The 23458-nt window shown below is 52.0% G+C and overlaps 2 long non-coding RNA genes across 3 annotated transcripts; both read right to left on the bottom strand.

Moving 5' to 3' along the window:
• Positions 1-481: 481 nt before the first annotated feature.
• Positions 482-12170, bottom strand: LOC118355837 (uncharacterized). 2 transcript variants are annotated; one of them, XR_004819062.2, is made up of 3 exons: positions 11989-12170; positions 4274-5455; positions 482-777 (listed from the first exon to the last, which is right to left on the bottom strand). It is a non-coding gene; the product is annotated as an uncharacterized LOC118355837 (long non-coding RNA). The 2 variants fall into 2 exon arrangements; XR_007412814.1 differs by having other exon boundaries at positions 482-4468; positions 4803-5455; positions 11989-12163.
• A 241-nt stretch (positions 12171-12411) lies between these two features.
• LOC118355718 (uncharacterized) lies at positions 12412-19036 on the bottom strand. The gene is made up of 5 exons (XR_004818764.2): positions 18058-19036; positions 17662-17814; positions 15277-15472; positions 13982-14368; positions 12412-13496 (listed from the first exon to the last, which is right to left on the bottom strand). It is a non-coding gene; the product is annotated as an uncharacterized LOC118355718 (long non-coding RNA).
• Between the last annotated feature and the right edge of the window lie 4422 nt (positions 19037-23458).

Genomic DNA, 23458 nt, shown 5'->3' with positions numbered 1-23458 from the left:
GCATCTTCTGAGCGCTTCCCATGTCCCAGGCACGAGGCTGTGTTTTAGACGCACCATCTCATAGAATCCTCACCTAACACCACCAGGTAGGAATTATTACGTCCATTTTATAGATGGACATACTAAGGGTCAAAGAGGTTAAGAAATTTGCCCAAAGAACACACAACTGGGGACTCGTGGGTGGCTCAGCGGTTGAGCACTATCTTTGGCTCAGGTCGTGATCCCAGGGTCCTGGGATCGAGTCCCACATCGCGCTCCCCACGGGAAGCCTGCTTCTCCCTCTGCCTGTGTCTCCGCCTCTCTCTCTCTCTCTCTCTCTCTCTCTCTCTCTCTCTCTCTCTCTCGGTGTCTCTCATGAATAAGTAAATAAAACCTTTAAAAAAAAAGAAAAATAGAAAAATAGAAAGAGCACGCACTGGAAGAGGAGCAGGGCTTGGATCCGAGCACGTTTATCTCTGGGCTTTGTGCATCTAACCATCGTGCAGGGCTTGGGGAGATGCTGGAGTTGGCAGAGAGCCCAGATCCAGACGCGACGTGCGAGGGGAAGTCTACACGTCCAAATACACGCAAGCACATGCCCCTTTATTCGAACTCTTGGAGTCAGGTGACAACAGCGAGTAATTTGGCGTAATGTTGGAAGAGCGGGCTGGTGCCGATGTGAAAGGCCTCTCTGTATGGCATGCTGAGCTTCCGAAGGTTCTTAGGATTGATTGTGTTCCAGGAAGATCCCACCGGTGGCATTATGGAGACTAGATCAAGTCAGGAAACTGGAGACCCCTGAGAACAGTGGCCAGTCCAGGTGGGAGAGGGTAAGGGCAGGATGGAGGGGCCCCGATGTCCCTGCAGGGTCTGCTGAAATTGGAGGAGGCCTGGGGGCAGAAGGAGAAAATGCCCCCCCCCCCCCACACACACACACACACTCTCTGTGGCCCCTGGAGCACTGCTGGGGAGAGAAAAGCTTCCACCACTATAGGGATTGGGGGCCTTGGCTCTTCTAACCTACTGACATCCTGTGCCTGTGGGAACTTAGCCTGGGTCCAGACATTCAGAAGTGTTCCTCCAGACACTGGACACAGACCCAGAGGTAATCTGAAGGGAAGGGGTAGTTGCGGATGGGCTGGTAAAGCCACCTGCCCGGGGGCCCTTGGTAGCCGGGCCTCACTCCCCACATCTCTGACTTGTTCATTTTGCTGCCGCTGGCACTTCTAGTGCCAAGGACACTGAGGACTGTCCTTATGGTGCTTACGTGGCTGCACGTGAGGAGAACAGGCCTGGAGGAGGCAGCCCCAAATACCTCCCACACGCTCAGATCAGTGGCCCGGAACAAGTTCAGGCGGTGAAGTCAAGAGGCTCCAGCCACTTACCTTCTCGGAACATCTACTCACGTCCTAGCTGGGAATCTTTCTACCTGGAATCTTTCCCAATCTTATGCTTCTAGAGTCCTGGGCTCTTAACCAACTCCCACGTCCCCTAATTTCTTTGACCCCAGTATGGGAATAAATGAAAGCCACCCACAGGAGAACAAGCAAAGGCTAATGCTTCAGAGCTTACTACAAGCAGTCGGCCACCATCACCTGTGTTTTGACAGGGACTCGAGGGAGACAGAGAGCAGGAAAGCTTATAGTGGCACAAACAGAAGACCTCAGATGTGCCCTGATGACAGGCTAGTGGCCAGGGCAGCTGCAGTGAGGGGCCTCACTAGGCATGGGGCCTGATTGAGTGGTTGCATACAGATTTGGTTGTCTCTGGTTGGTCCCAAGCAGGGACAAGAATTAGGGAAGCTGTCACTCACTACTCACATCGGGGCCATTTAGGGCCGATTGTTATGGGATTATTGTTTGGCTTCTGGGACCAGTTGCTAGAGATAGTGGTCCGATTTCCTGCACATCTGACTCTGCAGCTAGCAGGCTGGCTTCCTGGGCCGCTTCCTACAAACCACGATTGGATTCCTGAGCTGGTTGCTGCAGATTGTGGGTCACAGTTCTATTTTTATAGATGGTCTGGCCACTGTCCATCTGTATATTCAGTCTGTCACCAACAACCTGCGCGTATCAGCCCAGTTTCTCAGGCAAGCAAACCAAAAATTGGAAAGGTTAGGTGACAGCTCAGTTGCAGAGCCAATACATTTCAGAACTTAGACAAGAACCCACTGGCTTTGTGCACAACCTTCTCCTTCCAGTCTTCTGAAGGCAAGATTCCTGTCGCCCTGTCTCTTGCTCCTATCCCAATACCTTAAGCATGGTCTCCATAAATATTTATTAAATGAGTGAACACTAATTTTTATGATGCCAGTGAGGAAATCAGGTAGAAATGTAAAAAAAGAGAGTGGGGCTGTCCTGGCTGCCAAGGCACCTACACTTAGAACTGCTGGGTTCTGGGCTCTCTCCCCTCTGGCATCCTGCGAGCATCCCTGAGCTCCTGAGTTGAAAGTTGAAACCACAGCCTGAGACTTGTGGGTTCCTGCCAGTTGGGCCAGAAGAGAACAGGCCTCTGGGATGCAAGAGCAATCTGCCGCAGGTCTGTCCACCCCACTGCCTGTGCCGCTGTTATAATCAATGTATTGAGGATTCTGATCCATCTCACTGATTGACAGGGTGTAAGAGGCTATTTCCTGCCAGGAGCTGGCCTGGGGGTGAAGGTAGGGGGGATGGGAGCCTCAGGCCCTGCGGATGGCAGATTTCTAAGGTGACCCCATGATCTCCATCCCTGTTCTCAAGAGTGACTCTTTGATTATTGTAGAGGCCACTTTTAGGCAACAGGTTTGAGGATTAAGAAGTTGAACAAGGCAAAAGGGTGACCACCACAGTGACCACCGAGCTGATGAAAACAGGCTCATTAAGAGCCAGTTCCTGGAGGACACCTGGATGGCTCAGTGGTTGGGCATCTGCCTTTGGCTCAAGCCATGATCCCGGGATCTGGGATCGAGTCCTGTGTCGGGCTTCTTGCGTGGAGCCTGCTTCTCCCTCTGCCTGTGTCTCTACTTCTCTCTCTGTGTGTGTGTCTCTCATGAATAAATAAATAAAATCTTAAAAAAAAAAAAAAAAAAAAGATCCAGGGCAGCCCGAGTGGCTCAGCAGTTTAGCGCTGCCTTCAGCCCAGGATGTGATCCTGGAGACCCAGGATCAAGTCCCATGTCAGGCTCCCTGCACAGAATGGAGCCTGCTTCTCCCTCTGCCTGTATCTGTGCCCCTCTCTGTGTGTGTGTGTGTGTGTGTGTGTGTATCTCATGAATAAATAAATAAAATCTTTTTAAAAAATTAAAAAATAAAGATCCAGTTCCTGAGATTACCAAAAAAAAAGGAAAATCTCACCTGTCCTCACACTCCCTCACTCTACCCTATAGCCCCTCACCACCACCTCATAGCAGACAAACTCTCCTCTGCTGTCCTGCCCACTGCTCCCTTGTCATGTAGTCCATAAACTTCTGCCTCTTTTGTTCTGCCTTGGGGGAATTCTTTTACACCAATGCCACCAGCCTCCACCCCATTGGGATGCCCTGCAATTATTTTATGTAGCACAGTAAAAAGGATTTTCCACATAGGGAAAACCACACGGCAGGAGAAGGGCAGTGGTCTGAGAGGTCAAGTGACCTGGAGGGTAGGGGTCAGACATCCTGGGAGGTCAAGTGACCTGGGGGTCAGGTGATTTAGCTGCCAGTATGTATCCTGTACTGGTCCCAGAGCCCCAAGCTCTGCAAGCCCCAGTTTCTATGTCTGCAAAGTGAGTGGCTGGCTGGAGTAATCTAACTCTACCTATTGTGATCTGGATTCTTTTGAGCCCAAGAGAGGCCGGGATTAATGCCAACTCCCTTGGGTTATGCTGGTCAGGTGGGTCGAGGTGGCTCCTTGGTCCCTTGGAAAGAAGCAGAAGAAATCACTTCTGAATGTGGCCGCTGGGTCTGTGGCCCCAGCCACAGGTCCTCTCCCACCTGGGGTGGATGGGCCACAGCTATGAAGGGAAGAGATTTGGGGTGAGCAACAGTTATGGCTGTTGAATTCCAAGGGCTTGGTTCTGCTTCCTTAGGTCTCTGCGTATGTGCGCGCGCATGTATGTGTGTATACACACTCACACACACACACAGACACTCACACACAGGAGGGGTGTGGTCACAACCTGACAGAGACTTCTCAGTCCCAGAGCCTGGGAGCCATGCAGTCAGTGGACCTGCTCATTGCACACAGGCTGTGCATCGGGAGGCCAAGCCCGGGGAAGGGGATGCGACTGGCCCCTCGCTGCCCCCCGCCACGGCTCTGGCGCCCCGACTTTGGCATACTCGCTGCAGGAGGGGGCAGTGGGCAGGGGCCCTCCACGCAGCCTGGAGACATTTCAGGGGCCCTGCATCCAGCCACTGCCTTCTCTCTTCTCTTTTCTTTCTTTCTTTTCTTTCTTTCTTTCTTTCTTTCTTTCTTTCTTTCTTTCTTTCTTTCTTTTAGAAGGGTGTCCAACGGAGGGCTTGGCCCCTGAAAAGCTAGGGAAAGAGGCAGGCATCAAGGGCTGGGGAGGAGGAGGAGGAAAGAGAGAAAACATGCAGAGGTTTGAGGATGCAGAGGGGAGGGAGCCCAGGAGGAAAGGGAGCAGCACCACAGGGGACAGAAGCAGAACCGCGGGGGACCAGTGGAGACAAGAGGAGAAAACGTGGAAAGAGAAGGGCTTGAAGACAAAAGTCTCCTTCAGCAGAGCCGCCTGGTGCCAGATCAGATTTAGCATCATTTTCTTGGCAGACTCCATCGTGGACTGTTGGTGCTTTGGGGGAGGAGGGGCCTTGTCCACTGGCCTGTCTTCTCTCCAGAGGGTCCCCTCACCTCCTTCCTCCAGACTCGTGCTTGAGCCCTCCTCCCTTGTAGCCAGAGCCTTCTTTCTGGATGCAGTCCTGGCCTTGTCACTGCACAAAGCCCTCCAGTGGCTTCCCAGTGCCCCAGGATGACATCCTGACTCCTTGACAGGTCAACCTTCTGGGTCTTGGCCCCCAGCCTCTCACCTCTTCCTCTCCCCAACTCCCACCCGGGGCCCCAGCCCAGCAGTTGGCCTGGTCCAGTTGACTCCTCAGTGTGGGACACATGCACGTCACTATCCATGCGTCTGTGAATGCACGCTGGATGCACAATGATAGCCATCTGGCCAATCAGATACTTCCTTTTCAGCTTTGAAGTTCCACATCGGGCCAGCATCACATCCAGGCACACCGCACTGATGAGCATCCTTGTAGAGCTAATCCTGTCCAGCGGGCTGCATGGTCCCAGCCCCATGGAATGGGGAGGGCTCCCAGAGCCCGCTACCACCCACACTCCTTGTTGCCTGTAGAGAACCCCGCCATGTCTCCTGCTGTCTTCCATGGGGCTCCAGGGCAAAGGCAAAGTTGCAGGTCCCAGCAGCTGGCCTCGCATGGAGCTTTGGGTTAAGCCACTGGACTGGACTCCCAAAGAGGGGCCCTCTTCATTCCTCCAGACCCCAGAACCTGCCAACAAGAAGGGAGACCAGGGTCCAGTCAGGTGGGGCCAAGACACCAGCTCCTCACTGGGAAGGAGAGGGGGCCACACAAAGGATCTCTCTGCCCCATGGCCCCAAGAGACAGGCCCTCGGCCAAGAAAACATTTTCAGTGGTTTTTGCTGCAGGCACCTACATTCCTGACTAGCTGGAAGGGAGCAGGCCCAGGTGGAGGGAGAGGTGGCCCCCCACCTGTCTTTGCTACAAGGAAGAGGCTTCAAAAGGATCTAGACACATGTTACAGAAGGTGCTGGGAGCATGTGAAGGGCAGACCCTCAGGGAAGCTGGGCCAGCTGACAGGCCAAAGGCAGGGCTAGGAGACAAGGTGGTGGGGCCTGGCTGAGAGGCAGCAGCAAGTGGCCCAGTGGGCAGGACCTCCTCACCCCAATCTCCCCTGCCCTCCCCAGTGGCACGCCATCTGTGGGGGACAAACCAGGAGCTGCTTCTCTGGGCCAGGCACCTTCTGGGTGGCCAGGAACTGGGCCAGGGAATGCCAGGGGAGCTGCCAAGTCCTGAAGTCACAGTGCCTGGGCCTGCCTTTCCCTGAAAGGGCGTGTGAGGGAGGGTTGAGGCAAGAGGGTGGTGAGGCTGGAGAACTTTGGGGCTCTCTTCAGGGCCTGAGACCTGAGTGCGGTGGAGGCAGGTAGAGGTGTTGAGGAGGCAAATCAGGCCATTAGCTCTGAGCTGTGAGCTCCCATAGCAGAGCCTGCCTTTAATTCTTTCAGATGCAGAGCCTCTCTTTTGGGTGTGTGTGTGTGTGTGTGTGTATGTGTGTGTGTGTGTCCCATTCCCCATGATGCTTTGAGAAAAAGGAACTGGCAGGGGCAGCGGTGGGGGGCATTTCTCTGTTCTTAGACCTCCCTTGTATATGTTAAGAGCTGTGGCCAGGCCTGTAGGTCAACTTGTGGATCAACCTATGGGCAAGGTGCTGAGGCTGGGTGGAACCAGGTAGAGCAGCTTTGTGACCAGAAGACAGAAGTCTCTTTAACTCCAAAGGATACCACTCTAAGATCCCAGATGCAAAGCCTCTGGTCCTATGGAAGGGAAAATTCTAAGATGACCTCCTCCCTTGGGTTTTGCTCCCGTGGTTATATAAAATTATACAGCAAAAAGGGATTTGCATTGGAATTACAGTTACTAATCAGCTGACCTTCAAATAGGACAGGCATGTGGGTGGGCCTGACTTAATGACATGAACCCTTTAAAAGCAAAGTCTCTGGCGGCTAAAGGAAAGTCAGGATTCCAAGCATGGGAAGAATTGATGGTCTGTCATGGGCTTTGAAGGTGGGGGATCTGCATGGAAAGGACTTTAGGGCTGCCTCTAGGAACTCAGATAGACCCCCAGCCAAGAGCCAGCAATGGGGACCTCAGCCCTGCAACCCCAGGAAGCTGGTTCTGCCTACAACCTAAATGACCCTGGGAGCAGATCATTCCCCAGAGCCTCTGATGAGAGCCCAGCTTGGCCAACACCTTGACTTTGGCTTTGAGACCCTAAGCAGAGACCCAGTCAAGTGCACCCCAGACTTCTAACCTACAAAACTATGAGCTGCTAAATGGCTCATGTGGAGCCTCTAAGTTATGGTGATTGGTTAGTGAGCAATAGAGAGCTGACACAGGGGCCAGCACAGGGACAGCTCCAGGTTGTACATGCTGACCCCCAGTGAGAAGGCAAGGGCAGCATTGTGATTTCACCTCAAACCCTGGGGTTCAGCCTCACTCTGCACTCTGTGTCCCTCGTCCACACATAGGCATCCACATCTTTGTCCTCGTAGCCTCTGCCAGAGGCCCCAGTTCCAATCTGAGGGCCAGGAAGTTTGGACACAAATAATTTATAGATAGACCAATTGGAGGTGCATTGAAGCACAGCTTCTTAGGCCTAATGATCCAGGTTTCTTAGAAGTTCGCTTCTCTGCTAACTCTCCTGTAGTTCTGCCCCATTCGAATGCTGTTGGATCTTCTAGTCCTTGGCAAAAGCAAACTCTCTTCTTGCCAGTTATCAAAGCAAGACTCCGTACTTTAAGACACACACTATTCTTCCGGGTAGTTCCCTAAACTTAGAATGAATTGGTGTCTCTCAGTCATGTGACCTGTCTCAGTTTCATCCTCTAGCAGAGACAGTTAGAGGCCCACCAGAACCCATGCATGCATGCTCCCCTTTCAGAAGTTGTTATTAAGGGGCATAAACTACATTTCCCAGCTGCCCTTGCAGGTAGGTGTGGTCATATGACTCATTCCCACCAATAGGAAGTGAGCAGAAGAGATGGGTGCCACACCTGAGCCAAGCCAATTAGAAGAAGGTGTGTCTCCCCCTGCTTCCCTTCCTCCTCTGCCAACTGGATGTAAACACCAATGAGCCCCCCGGGGGAATGTCAGAGAACCCAGATGGAAAGAGCCTGGGGCCCTGGAACACCACGTGGAGGAAAGCCACTGGCCTATCAAGAATACCTGCCTTGGGCAGCCCTGCTGGCTCAGCGGTTTAGTGCCACCCTCAGCCCGGGGCCTGATCCTGGGGACCTGGGATCGAGTCCCACGTCAGGCTCCCTGCATGGAGCCTGCTTCTCCCTCTGCCTGTGTCTCTGTGTCTCTCATGAATAAATAAATAAAATCTTAAAAAAAAAAAAAAAAAAAGGATACCTGCCTTGAGGGGCAACTGGATAGCTCTGTCTCTTAAGTGTCTGCCTCCAGCTCAGATCATGATCTCAGGGTCCTGGGATCCAGCCCCACATCAGACGGTTCTCCCCATGCCCCTCCCCTACATATTTTCTCTGTCTCTAAAATTAAGTAAAAACTTAAAAAAGAAAAAGAATACCTGCTTTGGTGTATTATATGAGTAAGAGATATATGTCTAAGATATTTGAGTCATTATGCCATTATATATATATATACATATATTTTTAAGATTTTATTTATTTATTCATGACACACACACACACACACACACACACACACACAAAGAGGCAGAGACACAGGCAGAGGGAGAAGCAGGCTCCACGTGGTGTCCCGGGACTCCAGGATCACGCCCTGGGCCGAAGGCAGACGCTTAACCGCTGAGCCACCCAGGCGTCCTCCCATTATATATAATTTGAACCATAATATATAGCTTGAATGATTATTACATATTTTGAGGTCCAGTACTGATTTTTAGCCTACACTTTACAAAGCACATATATCCCTCGGCTTGGCCCTCAACTGGAATCAAGTAGCACAAGGTGCTGACTAACCCGGATGAGAGCCTCTAAATATCTCTGTAGTTCACTTTCCTTGGCTGGCTCCCACCCCTGCCTTGGTTCTCGCTGTCTGCTTGCTCCAGAGTCTGGCTGACTCAGCTGGCCTGGGCCACCATCCATCTCTGTCAGTGAGGGCCTGGCTCGCAGAAGAATGCACATTTATTCCCCTCAAACATAGGGTTCTTATTTTTCAGCAAAGGAGGTGCAGCAGTATATTTGGAGAAGCGAGCTGCTGTTCAGCGCATGGCTGCTGGTTACTTTGGGACGCCGCCAGGGAGCACAGTCCTCAGCCCTCATTTCTAAGCAAGGGCCTCTAGTGGTTGGGGAAGAGGTAGAGAGGGCTACTGGAGAGGAGAGGTGACAATGCTCTCGGAAAGCAATTAAGCATTTCTTGGTGCCCTGGGGGACAACCTCAACTTTCATACATTTCCCCCGGGGAGGCTGGGGGAGGCGGTGGGGGCGACGAGGAGAGCACCTGTGGCTACGGTTCTTGAAAGTTCTGCTTTGTGCCGTGGCTAAGACTGGAGGAAGCTCACTGCAGGAAGGCAGAGCTCACCCCCACTGCCCCTTGCCCAGGGATGCTCCCCCTGGCACCAGCAGCTGGCGTACAGAGCAGCAGCGCACGGGGAGCCCCGGAATGGACCAGAAGTGGGATCCAAGATACAAGGGGGCCCCCACTCTCTGTCCACTGCTGAAGAGCAGCTCTGGATCACCAGCTCCAGCAGAGCAGACAGGCTGGGCTGCGGACCAGGTTGTGGCCTAGAACGGGCCCCCGGCTCTACCACAGCTCACAGGTGCCACAGTCCTGCTCTCCTGTGGGTTCAGATGGCCCAGAGGTCATCACGCACTCACACAGCAGCCCTGAGCTTATTCGCGGGGCTCCAGGAAGACTCTGCCTCAGCAATCTCCAGTGCAAATTTGCATTTTGTTTGATTTTGGAAATAACGGCGGCAGACTCCCCAGGGCCCAGGAACCTAGCCACTGGCTCCTCTTGGCATCTTCCGTCTGGGAGCAAGACGTAACTAATGCATAGAGTGGCACTGGGGTTAAATTACAAGTTGACTTGGGCTGCCCCACAGATGCCAAGCCACCTCACAGAGATGGCCAGCAAGGGTCCCCGGCCTCTCCATGCCTCTCGTTGGTTGCACCAGTGGCCTGAATCCTCCAGGAGCACCAAGAGGGTGCTCACTTTCAGACCCTGGGCAGGGCTTACCATGAGCCTTGATGTGGTGAACTGAGCAGCTGAGGCTGGGGGCATCTCACACAAGATGCCTTTGGAGATTTCTGGTGAGAATCTCTTCCCAATTTTCCCGACCCCTTCTCTGTGGCTCACCGCCGATCCTTTCCCAACAACTAAACCCTCCCTCCCCTGTGCCCAGCCTGGCTCCTCTCACTCTGTCACTTACAGCTTGGGACTTTGCTCATTCGTTCCTTCCGAATGTCGCCTCTCCAAGTCTAGCTGAGACTTTTTCCATGCCTAGTTTGTGAACACGCCTGCCCTGATCCCCACCTGCACACCCCCTCTCTCCCAGGCGGACCAGGGAGCCCGGACTTGACAGGTGCAACAATCTGGTATGCATGGGTGCTGGATGCCTGCAGAGAATGCCAGGGACCAAGGTCTTCCCAGGACTGGCAGCTCAGATGGCTCCCGGGGCAGAAATAACCTGAGCCTGCTGCCCTTTCCTTCTTGAGTGACTCAGCAAGAAGCTAGGGGCCAGAAACACAAACCTAGTCCCGGATCTTGCAGAGGAGGTAGTGGTCAAGGCCACGGCCCTCGGCTTTGTGTGGAGAGGAGCCGGTCCAGGGCTGGGCACTCAAAAGATGCTCAACCTCACTTGGAATAAAAGAATCAAATGAAAACAACACCCAGGCCCCATCTTCTACCCAGCAGATTGGCAAAGATCAAAGGTTCGACAATGCACTGAGCTGGCAAGGATGGAGAAAGGCACTCTCATGCTTTGCCAGCAGGACTCTAAACTTGCACAACCTCCACAGAGGGCAATTTGGCAATATCTACTGAACGCACAAATTCTGTGACCCAGCAATTCCCCTTCTAGAAGCATAATGCCCAGCTGTGCACGTTTGTGAAATGACCTAGGGACATTGTTTATAAGAATGACAAGGGAAAAAAAAAAAAAAAAAGAATGACAAGGGATCAGAGGTGCGCTCCATAGGCGACGGATCCCACCCTTACGGTATGCCCAGGTGATGGAACACAGCAGCCAGGACAAAGGAACCACTGATATATGGATCTGGACACACGTCCCAGTTAACACTGTAAAGTGGAAAAGCTGAAGAAAAGCAAAGCAGGAGTAGAACAGGCTGCAGGCCTGGCTGGTTTTGAGTCTCAGCGAATGAATGAATGAATGAATGAACTGACAGGCTACCATTTGGGTAAAAATCGTAAAAGAAAAACAATGCATATGCTTGTTCGGTTGTGTGTGCTTAAGAGCATCTCTAGATGGGGACACTAGCCGGAGCGGCTTCGGCTCAGGGTGAGACCCCAGGGTCCTGGGATCTTATCCCGCATCGGGCTCCCTGCATGGACTCTGCTTCTCCCTCTGCCTGTGTCTCTGCCTCTCTCTGTTTGTCTTTCATGAATAAATACATAAAATCTTAAAAAAAAAAAAATAGAACATCTCTAGATGGATGGATACCCAAGAAACGGGTTTCATCTCTTCCACGGGAGCCAACATTTTCATTATATACCTTTTTCATAACTTTAAATTTTTGAGCTGTGACGACAAGACCTACTGAAAAAGAAAATACAGTTTCAACTATGTGGGCCCCACCTCTGGAATGTAAAGCAAAGGAAAAGAAAGGAAAGGAATGGAATAATCCCAGGCCTCGAGGGGCCAGCAAGTTCTGGGACAGAATGAGGTGGTGGACGGGAGCTGTCATTTCCTCCTGCACTCGCGCAGTGTGTGACATTTTACAGACGGCTTCATCTGTGCTGTGCCTTCAATCCTCAGGGCAGTCCCTTTCTTTCAGATGACGAAATAGAAGCCCAGAGAGGGGAAGCGGTTTCTCAGAAGTCACACAGCAGGTTGGTTGAGCCAGGACTTACTTGCGTCCAGGTTTTCTGGCTCTCTCCGTACGCCTTTTCCTACCTCCCGAGGGAGTACTGGGGACTCACATCACTGCCTGCCGTGATGTCTGCCTAGAACATGATCCAGGCCACAGTGCAGACTGGTTCAGGCACCAGCTGTGATGTCAGAGACTGGCCTCGAACTCTGGGTGAGCGGCATCCTACCTGGGGGACTCTGGGGAAGTTACCTCTTGAGCTGACCCTCAATTACTTCATCTGTGAAGCAGGACCAGACTAGATGAGACCACCACCCACTTCAGAGGGTTGTTGTGAGTTTGAAAGGAGCTAAGTGGGAAGGCCCCACTGTGAGCTGCCTACCTCTTCGGAATCTTGCATGAATCACAAAGAAAAGTGTTCTGCATGTATTGCAGTGCTGCTTCTGCACAGAGGGGCTGGCGCCTTCCTCCTGACATTCTGTTCTCTTTCCCTTTTATTCCCACCGTCTTGTCCCTCCCAGCTCCTGGAAGGATGGCCCCGAGATCCTGCAAGGAGCCCCAGAGCAGCCCCCTGACCCCCAACAAACAATGGAGGCCACTTGTTTGTGGCCCTCTGCCTCTTCTCATTCCTGCCCCCTACTCCCACTGAAATACCCCAGACCTGTTTTCTTTCTTTTTTTTTTTTAAGATTTTATTTATTTATTTATTTATTTATTCATGAGAGACACACAGAGAGAGGCAGAGACACAGGCAGAGGGAGAAGACTCTCTGCAGGGAGCCTGATGTGGAACTCAATCCCAGGACCCCGGGATCATGCCCTGAACTGAAGGCAGATAGATGCTCAACTGCTGAGCCACCCAGGTGTCCCACTTTATTTTTTAAATTAACATAGAATAAAGCTGACTTTTAGCTGCTTTTGGTGTTTTGGTGTTTAGACTTATGGCACCGTCCACTGTGGCCAGGGCAGGACAGTTCCCCCACCCGCCCTGACACCCCGCTGCAGGCCTGCCCTTGGGGAGTCGCACCCTCTCCCCACTCCTGGCCTCCCCACCTGGCAACCTCATGCACTGCAAGGAGTGGAGGTTGTCTTTTTGAGAATAGGTCATAGAAATGAAAAGTCTATGGCATGTAACCTTTTGACTGGTTTTTTTTTTCACTCAGAATAATGCCTTTGAGATTCCTCTCATTGCACCTGCCGATAGCTCCCTTTACAGCTGAGTCGCGTTCCATCGTCCCAGTGCCACAGTTTGTTCATCCATTCATGTGCTGGAGGACATTTGGGCTGTTTCCAGTGTTAAGTGATTATGAATAGAATGCTGTAAGCATTTGTGCACAGGCTTAAGTTTGTCTTTTCAGAGGGCAGGGGGTCTCAGCTGGAGGCAGTTCTGCCCTCGGGGGACATCTGGCAATGTCTGGAGACTTTTTTTAAAGATTTTTTAATTTATTTACTCATGAGAGAGAAAGAGAGAGAGGCAGAGACACAGGCAGAGGGAGAAGCAGGCTCCATGCAGGAAGCCCGACGTGGGACTCGATCCCGGGTCTCCAGGATCAGGCCCTGGACTGAAGGCAGCACTAGACCCCTGGGCCCCCCCGCCCCCCGGGCTGCCCTGGAGACATTTTTGATTGCAGTGCACTCGGCATAGTCTAGTGGGTAGAGGTCAGGGAAGCTGCTAAACGTCCTAGGATGCCCAGGACTGCCTCATAATGCAGAATGATCAGGCTCCAGATGGTCACTGGCACTGTGGTCGACAAAACTTGGCCTGGGGTAAATGTACAGAAATTGAGGTCGCTGGGTCATAGGGCGTGTTCAGGTGTAACTATAAGAAATCGCCAAACTGTTTTCCAGAGTGACTTTACCATTCTGCATTCCCACCAACTATATAGGAGAGTTCTAGGTGTGTCGCATCTCTCTGCCAGCGCTTAATAGGGTCAGTTTAAAAAATTTTGGGCCGGGATCCCTGGGTGGCGCAGCGGTTTGGCGCCTGCCTTTGGCCCAGGGCACGATCCTGGAGACCCAGGATCAAATCCCACGTCGGGCTCCCGGTGCATGGAGCCTGCTTCTCCCTCTGCCTGTGTCTCTGCCTCTCTCTCTCACTGTGTGCCTATCATAAATAAATAATAAAAAAATTAAAAAAAAAATTTGGGGCCATGTAAAAAAAAAAATTTGGCCATGTATGATAGGGGGATAGAGGTATCTCGTTTTGCTTTATATTTACACTTGCCTAATGGCTAAGGATGTGCTTACCTGCTACCTGTATGTCCTCTTTGGTGAAGTGTCTGTTCAGGTCTTTTGCCCCCATGGAACTGGGGAGCTTCGTCCTCCCGGCATGTGGAGGCACTAGCCCAGAAGCTTTTCAAGTCTTGTTCTTTTATATAGCCCCTCATCCGTGGAAGGGGCCTCTTACTGTCTAATGACTTGCTCTGTCTAATGTCTTGTCTAATGTCTAATGACTTGCTTTATCTAATGACTTGCTCTCCCTCATATCCAGCCCCAATCCACAGGCTGCGTAGGGACCCCCACACTAAGTCTCCACTTTAGCACAAGCTCAGTTGTGATCCAAAGGGCTTGTTGCAAATAACAAAAGCCCTTTCTCTCACTTAGGAAAGGACAAGGACTTTAGGAGTTCTGCACCTGGAACAGAGGACAAAGACAAAATACATTTTTTGTATAAATAAATAAAATCTTAAATATATATAATATAAATATATATTACATAAATATAATCTTAATATAAAAATAAATAAAATCTTAAATATATATAATATAAATATATATATATATTTTTATTATTATTTATGATAGTCACAGAGAGAGAGAGAGAGAGAGAGGCAGAGACACAGGCAGAGGGAGAAGCAGGATCCATGCACCGGGAGCCCGACGTGGGATTCGATCCCGGGTCTCCAGGATCACGCCCTGGGCCAAAGGCAGGCGCTAAACCGCTGCGCCACCCAGGGATCCCTAATATAAATATATATATATATTGCATATATATTTATATATTTTTTAAGATTTTATTTATTTAAGAGATAGAGTGTGGGAGAAAAAGCACAAGCCAGGAGAGGAGCTGAGGGAGGAGAGGCGGAAGCAGACTCCCCAGTGACCAGGGAGCTGACTGCAAGACTCAATTCCAGGACCCCGAGATCAGGGCCTGAGCTGAAGGCAGACGCTTAACCGACAGAGCCACCCAGGCGCCCCTAAATATTTTTCTTATTACTCCACAGGTATAGACTTACAATGATGCCCCAACTCTCTTTGTCCTAGCGAGGACTTTCATACTCACTTCGGACTTTGTGTAGGCTCTAAGGGAGGGGAGAAATGCTGATTTTATAGAAAACTTAAAAAACAGCCATCCCCTTGCTTCCTGGGAGAACAGATTGTATTTTGCCTGAGGAATAAGACGAATGCAAATTTGCTTTCTTTTACTCACTGTGGAGTTGGTAGGTGTTTATAAAAAGCTTCACAGACAGCTCCCCACTAGCTCCCAAGACGAACTTGTGTTTTACTCTGACAGCAAAAGGATTGTAACACTTCTGACTTACCCTGCGCATTATTACTTATCCGTTTGAAACACGGCTTTTCATCAGATCAAATATCGTGCCAGAAAGTGCACACATAATCTCATCCAAAGTGGAGTGGGAATCCATCCTGTCGTGCTCTGTGATCGTTGGGTCTGAGTGCACTGCCTTCCAAGTCTCTGGATTCTAGGACAGGTGAGCCTGCGAGTCTACACCAAAGCTAGGAGGAGAGTAGAAGCTGAAAGTGGGTTCCCTGATGCAGGGATCCAACCAGCACTGGGGATTGGGACACTGGATGCCACTGGCCTCCTTCCTGGGACTGGAGACCTCCCTGCCTTCAGCCTTTCCTCGGCTCCCAGGGTCTTGAGCCTTGCCACGGCCCCATTTTGCTGCCTGTAAACTGGCAGCTTCCCTATCTGACCTGCCCATCTCATGGAATTGTTTCCAGACACACACAGTGAAGCACAGAAAATGTCTGGAAAGCTATGGCCAAAACTGGCTTCTCTCTAAGGGAATGGAATGGGGTTAAACGGAGAAGGAGGAGGGAGGGCCCGTTAGGATGTCTTTCGTGTTCAAACAACTCTCACATTTTTTTAAAGTATGAATTCCTTTTGTGATTAAAAAAAAAGTTTATATATGTTCACAACGATTATATATATTAACATAATTATGTATTTTGTGGTCTTCCAGAATTTTGCAGCCCTGCTACTCTTCTACTCCCGTGTGTGGGTCGCTTGGCCCAGTGTGGCCACTTTCCATCTGAGGGTGCCACTGAGATCGGTCAGGAGGAGGATCTGGGATCCAGGGCAGGTGACCGAAAGCGAAGGGGTGGCTCCCCGTTGGCTGTGAGTCGGCTCCTCCCTCCTTCCTCTGAACCCCAGGTATGGGACATATGTTCCTCCCTGGGTATCTGGCCAGACCAGCCTGCAGGCGGGCACCGTGGTGCCAGAGGGAGGGATGCTTCAGGACAGAACGAAGTCAGCACAGAGTACATTAAAAAAAATCAATTGCTGGGGCAGCAGCCCACCAGAGTAGCGGGGGGCTGGGTGCTGAGGCGGGCCTCCCAAGGAGCCAGCTTGCACCGGGGTTCTGGGCATGCTGACGGCCCAGCAGGCGCTGAGGCCAGCCTGGGCCAACTGTATTCGGTGGCCAAGGGCACAGCCAGGGGCTGGCATACCTTTACCGGACAGCAAGGAGGAATGGGGCCGTGTGCATTTGTACTTGTTTATTTGTGTTTGAAGCTGCCTGGGTGTGGGTGCTGACTTCTCCAGGACCCTTGAACCTACCCAGGAGGGGCCCTCCCTTGCTCACAGCCCCTCCCAGGGACATAATCTTTGGGGATCCCAGGATATCCCATTGAAAAGGGACCACATAAAGAGACCACCATTGTTTCTAATAGGATCAGTCTCCACCGACGGTCACTCTGCCCTGTCACTCTGCGTGTAACAGGAGGACAGGTCCCCAGGATGTCCCCCCGGAAGGGGGAGACGGGAAGGAATGGTGGGGCGTCTGGGTCCCTCCAGCTAGCTGCATAAACCGGGTCACTTTAACAGCTAAGCTCAAGTAACAGAGGCTCTCAGCCCCTCTGCCCGGGACACCGGGGACCTCGGAGTCAGTAGTTCTCTGCTGGAGGCTGCAGCTGCTCAGTGCCCAACGGTGGACTCGGGGTTGGGGGGAAGAGTAATCCAGGCCTTGAGTCAGCACTACCTTAGACCCTGACCTGATCTTGATGTGAGCAAGCCCACCTGTCAAGTTGGGAGAGACACTAACACCCGCCCCCAACAGGCTGTCCTGACTCAGAACAAAAAGACTCTCTTCTCTCCCCTATCAGCCCAACTAGAAGCCCAGACAGAAATCATCTCAGAGAAAAGTAGCCTGCCTGAGGACTTCCCTAATTCAGGGGTGGACAGTTTTCTATAAAAGGCCAGACGACAAAGATTTTCCACATCATGGCCCGGGTCTCCATCACAATCTCCCAGCTCTGCCATTGTAGGCAGCAAGAAAGCAGACAACAGATTTGTCAACAAATGGGTGTGACTGTGCTCCAGTAAAAATTTATTTATAAAAACAGGCAGGGGGCCAGATTTGGCCTATGGAATGACGTTTGCCCTCCGCGACCCCTGCTGTAATCCACCAGAGCCCTGCTAGGGCAGGTCTGAGCAGCCTTTAGGATTAGCCATCTTTCCAAACACCTCGGGACCTGCAGTCGGTATCCCAGGCTCCCCGAGAGCCTGGCTGTCCACCACTGCAAAGGGAAGGAGAGTTTGTGTAGAGGGAGGGGAAAGCAGGTGTTTGCTGAACTGACCCCCACCCCCGTCCCCATCCATCACTTCACCTTTGCCCACTTTTTAAATTAAACCTGAACAGGGATCTCCCCAGTGAGCACGATCACCAAGGTAGGCCACTTACGGAGATAACAGCGAATGATCCATCTCCCGGGGTATGTGAGTCTAGAGAACACGCTGGCAGTCAAGGTGGGGGTCACAAGGGGCCCCCCATTGGGGCCCAGGAGCCAAGATATGTTTATTCTTATGCACAGCGCCTCGGGGCCTCCGGGTCAGGCTACAGTGGGAAAAACAGGGTTTCGGCTCAGAGCTGTTACCACTTACTCACTGAATGACCTTGGGCAAGTTACTTAATCTCTCTAAACTTTAGTTTCCTTGTTTTATAAAATGGAGATAAAAATAGTACCTGGTTCCTGGAGCACTGAGGTTTAGCTCAGATAACACGCGGAAAGCCCTGAACAGAACACTTAACGTGTAAGGGCAAGGCCAGGCCTGCGGCCGTGGCTGCCGGCTGACTCACCTTCCATGGCCCGGGCCACGCCTGGAGCTGCTAAGTTAAACCTGGTTCATCTTCAGGGCAACCCTATGAGGTGGCTTGTAGCATCCTTGCGTTACTGGTAGGGAAACTGAGGCTCAGGAGAGCAATCCCTTGCCCCAGGGCACACAGATGTAACTATGATTGCGAGGGGAAATATGAAAGCTCAGATCCAAGAAGAGCAGGTGGGAGTGCCAGGAAGCCTGGGAACCGCATCAGGTGTGTTGGAATAACTGGGTTTCCACGTTCCAGAGGAAGGGGACAGTGGCCACTGAGTCACCATCTCAGTGGAAGGCCCGTCTCTCGTGTACCCGCCTGCCTTGCCCCAGAGAGCCGAGTGTCCTGGTGGGAAGATTCTTTGGGGGGGCAGTTTGGGTGAACACTCCATGCCTCCGTGTCCTGGCTTGAATGCTGTCTCTCAAAAACTCATGGCCACCTGGAACCTCAGAATGTGATATTATTTGGAAATAGGGACTTTACAGACATAATTAAGGTCAGACACAAGATCATGCTGCATCGAGTCGAATGGGAGCGCTCCTGTAAGGACCAGAAAAGGAGACACGGGGACTTAAGAGGAGGCCTGGTGAGATGGAGGCAGAGACCAGAGTGATGCGTCCGCAAGCAAGGGTTGCCCGCAGCCACCAGAAGCCAGGACAGGGGCATGCAGTGGGTGCTCCCTCAGAAGGATCCGACCCTGCCCATGCCTTGATCTTGGACTTCTGGCCTCCTGACCTGGGAGAGAATCTGTTTCTGTTTCTTCAAAGGTGTGTGGTGGCGGGTTATGGCAGCCTCGGGAAAAGAACACACCATGGGTGAATATTTGCAGGTGGTTCCCGGTGACCTGGTGCCCAGCACCCTGAGATCTCCAAGGACACTAGTAGGAGGGGACAAAGGTCAGGGAAAGAATGCAGGAAGGTTAGAAATCAGCTGGTGGCCTGCTCTTGCTTTGGAAGGCCAGGGACTGTGTTATAAGTTTAAGGGGAGCAGCTGCCCTGAGCCAGGGAGAGATCTGAGGTCAGGAAATAAGCAGGAGGGGCAAGGCTGGCAGAGCAAGGCTCCATCTCCTTGGCGCCTGAGAACTGCAGCCGGACGGCGCTGGTGACAAGGTGTCTGTTAACCAGATACAGCCACACAGCGGAGGCAGGGAGAGGCCTGCCTGCTCGGCTCCCTGCGCCTCTTCAAACTGCCCTTCGCCCCCACATGGGGGCCTGGGCCGCACAGCTGTCCAGCAGACGATCCGAAACCGCCCCTCTGAAGCCATCCAACTGCTTGGTCAGAGCTGCGTCAGGATGTGGGAGGGAGGCCAGGCTGGAGGCTGGCCACGTTGAGGCCTCTATGTCTCGGCCTTGACCTTGGCACCCAGGGCTTGCGGTGGCCCCGCATTCCCCTGGCCCAGGGCAAGCCAGCAGCACCTGGGTGATGGGGGGGTGGGGGCTGAGGCTGCCCAGTGGCTTTTCGGCTGAAGGGCTCTTTGTGTCCCCACGCTCCAGCCAAAGCCAGGCCCTCTGTGTCGTCACAACTACAGTCCATCTCAGCTGGGCAGTTCAGGAGCCTGAGGAATAGGGACCGTCCCTTGTTCTGGGACTAAAGGGAGCAGACACTGGTTCCTGCCCTCCTTGGACGACCACCCCATCGAGAGGCAGAGTCCGTTCCTCCGCACCGTGTATCTAGACTGCCTGGTAACTGCTCTGACCGGCAGAATATGGCAGAGATGCTGAGCAGGATCCGCTCCCAGCCCTTGAGAGGCCTGGGATTCCTACCTGCCCTGGAAATCACGAGCTGCCACTTGAGAAGGCGAGGCCATACTGCTGGGGAGAGAGGCCGCACGCAGGAGCCCTGAGCTGCATCTGGGACTTCCAGCCCAGTCGGGCCTTTGGACAACCACAGCCCCTGCTGGTGTCTGAGAGAAGACCACCTCCTCCACCAGGGGAGAATCGGTCAGTTGAACCCCGTGGACCCACAAAACCATGAGAGATGAAAGTAAATTGTTTGAACCCACTAAATTTGGGGTGCCTTGCTTACACAGCCCTTCATGAAAGGAATACTCGGATTCATCCCTTCATCCCTTCATCCTCATCCCCAGGCTTATTCATGGGCTACTTGGGGCATTAAGAATGCCCAAGCTCCAAAATCCGCAGTCCCTCATTGATGATCAGACCCCATGGTCTTCCTGGTCGTCGGCCCTACTTATGCGGGCCTACACATAAGTAGGGGACTGGTAGGAAACCTTTACATTAAAATCAATGAGGGAGCAGCCCGGATGGCTCAGCGGTTTGGCGCCGCCTTCGGCCCAGGTTGTGATCCTGGAGTCCCGGGATCGAGTCCCACGTCGGCCTCCCTGAGTGGAGCCTGCTTCTCCCTCTGCCTGTGTCTCTGCCTCTCTCTCACTCTGTGTCTCTCATGAATAAGTAAATAAAATCTTAAAAAAAAAAAAAATAGAATCAATGAATATCCGTAAAGCAGCTAGGATGTTTGTGACACTCTGAGGAACTCAAAGAGATACCCGATGCCTTTTATGTGAAGAGCATTAAATTGCATACCCAGCACTCCAACATACTGAACCTCATTTCACCCATGAAAACCATGAAAGTAGCAGGCAGGCATTATTCCCTTTGTTCTAGAACAGGAAACTACCTAAGACCACACAAAGAGGAATGACAGAGCCAGGGCTACAAGCCACGTCACCTGGCCGCCCATCCACGGGCTTGCTTTGTGCTGTATCCCTGTCGTGCCCAAACCATCCTGGAGGGCAGCAGTGGCCTCCATCAGGCCCATTTTCTGGGTTGAAGGAGCAGAGACTTGAGGAAGAGAAGCTGGCTGCTGACCGACCGTAAGCATGGGTTATAGACCTGGCCCCGCGGCCACCTTCCCAGGGACAGGTGTGGCTCTCCGCTGCGATAACTTGGCATTTACTCACCTGGCCACACCTTAGCGTCTGCATCTGTAAAGGAAGATGCACACCAGCAGAGAGCTAGGGTGAACCTAGGTGGGCTTTTGTGACCGCCTCCAATGACAGAGCACCATGGAGGTGACCCTCAGTGATGCTGGAAGCTGGACCACAAAATGCAAGTTCTCTGCCTTGCTCTCCACGAGGCGGTCAGACCTCTGAGGGTGCCGTGCTGTGAGGAAGCTCTAACCAGCCCACATCAGGAGGTCACGCAAAGAGGCCTTAAGGCTGCAGGAAGGAAGATGACTGTCTAGGCCCGGGCTGCCTCAGCTCCGTGTTGTTTCAGCTCCATCCACTCAGCTCCATCCACTGTCCAAGCCAAGCCCATCCAAGCCCCTCCCGAATTCCTAACCCAAAGAAACCATGACAGATCAGAAAATGGCAGTTGCTGTTTGAAGTCACTACATGTTGGGATGGTGTGTCACTTGGCAATAAGTAACTAGAACAGGATTATTTAGGGGTTTGGAGGATTGCATGGTATCTCCTTCTTTCCCCTAAAAAAAAAAAAAAAATCCTCAGAATACGACCCTATTGGAAAAAGAGCTTGAGATATCATTAAGATAAGGATCCCAAATATCAGAAAGGGAGACAGAACATGAAGACTCCTAACTCTGGGAAATGAACTAGGGGTGGTGGGAAGGGGAGGAGGGCGGGGGGTGGGGGTGAATGGGTAACAGGCACTGAGGGGGGCACTTGACGGGATGAGCACTGGGTGTTATTCTGTATGTTGGCAAATTGAACACCAATAAAAAATAAATTTATTTAAAAGAAAGATAAGGATCCCAAAATGAGATGATCTCAGATTATGGATTAAGGTGAGCCCCACACCCAGGATGAGTGTCCTTATAAAAGACGGGAAAGAAGACCCAGAGACACAGAGGGAAAGGCCACATGAAGTCAGAGGCCGAGAGCAGAGGGACATGGTCACAAGCCAAGAGGAGCTTGGAGCCACCAGAAGTTGGAAAAGGCAAGGGATGATTCTCCCCATTGAGCGTTCAGAGGGGGCACGACCCTGCTGACACCTTGATGTTGGACTTCTAGCCTCCGGAACTGTGAGAAAGTTCATTGCTATGGTTTGTAGCCACCACGTTTGTGGTAGCTGGTTAGGGGCAGTCCTAAGAGACTGACACAGGGGCTAGAACAGTTCAGAAGGTGCTGCTTTCATGACCCTGACCGTATTTTATGGCTCCTAAATCAGATGCTGAGCTGACAAACAGAAGTGTTCCAGAGCAAGGACAAGAAGAACAGGCGTCTTCTGATCAGGGCTCCTTGGATGATGCACAGTGCCCATGTGCCACAGCTCAAGTGTGGCCAGAGCAGACAGCAGGACGGGAGCAGAGGACCAGTGTGCCTTCAGGGGTGCTACGTACCCACCACAGTTCCGTGTGGAAAGGTTCACATAAGATAAGCACAAACCAAGGTTAGGAATGACTTGTTGGGTCTCAAGTTTTGGGTCTGAAATCAGGTTACCTTCCTACAATCCTCAGAGTTCAACTTTTTTTGGGGGGGCACCCCGGTGGCTCAGTGGTTGAGCATCTGCCTTCGGCTCAGGTCATGATCTCGGGGTCCTGGGATCAAGTCCCACATCGGGTTCCCATGGGGAGCCTGCTTCTACCTCTGTCTATGTCTCTCTCTCTCTCTCTCTCTGTCTCTCTCTCTCTCTGTGTCTCTCATGAATAAATAAATAAAATCTTTAGGAAAAAAACATCCGGTGGATAAAACAGAAGATTTCTATAGGTTGAATTGGTACTGAGGGTTGTTGGTTGTGACCTCTGGATTTGTGGCCGTCCAACTCAGCCTGGCACTGAGCTTAAATCCCATCTCTGCTCCTTCTCTCCTGGACACTCTTCCACCGGTATTCCCAGCTAGTACCGTGGAGTCCCTCCACCCTCGTCTTTGTTCCCATGGCACCTCGTGTATAACATCCTGTATCTCATTGACTGGTTGACATTACTCTTGCTGATTAGATCATAAATGCTTAGAGGCAGGGAGGGTGATTCAGCTTCCTTTGTGCCCCATGCCTGGCACGTTGGGAGTATTCAGTAGGTATTCACTGGAATACACCTGACGAATTCAGAGGCTATGGTAGGAAGAGGTGAAGAAACTTGCTGGAGGTCACCCAGCTTGCTGGAGGCAGAGCTGGGACGGGAAACCACTGCCCAGCTGGCAATTTTCTGACGCACATCACCGGGTGCCTGGCTTGGCTGAGGAATCAGCGAGTGCCAGGAACAAGGGGCTGAGTGGTGTTTCTTGGGAGGGCACCAGGACTCCACCAAGAAACAATTTTTAGAGAAACAGGGGCTTCAGAAACAGAGAGGGAGACATGGGCCAGGGAGATGTTTGAGGCAGTCAGGGGAAAAAGCCGTGGAGCAGAATCAGCCTCAGGGGAATGGAGTGTCCAAGGAAGAATCTGATAGAGATAAATTCTGTGGCTAGACT

Source organism: Canis lupus, chromosome 9, assembly GCF_003254725.2.
Source record: "Canis lupus dingo isolate Sandy chromosome 9, ASM325472v2, whole genome shotgun sequence".
Lineage (NCBI taxonomy): Eukaryota > Metazoa > Chordata > Mammalia > Carnivora > Canidae > Canis > Canis lupus.
Note: the sequence above shows the minus strand (reverse complement) of the source record. Positions and strands in the feature narration are given on the sequence as shown.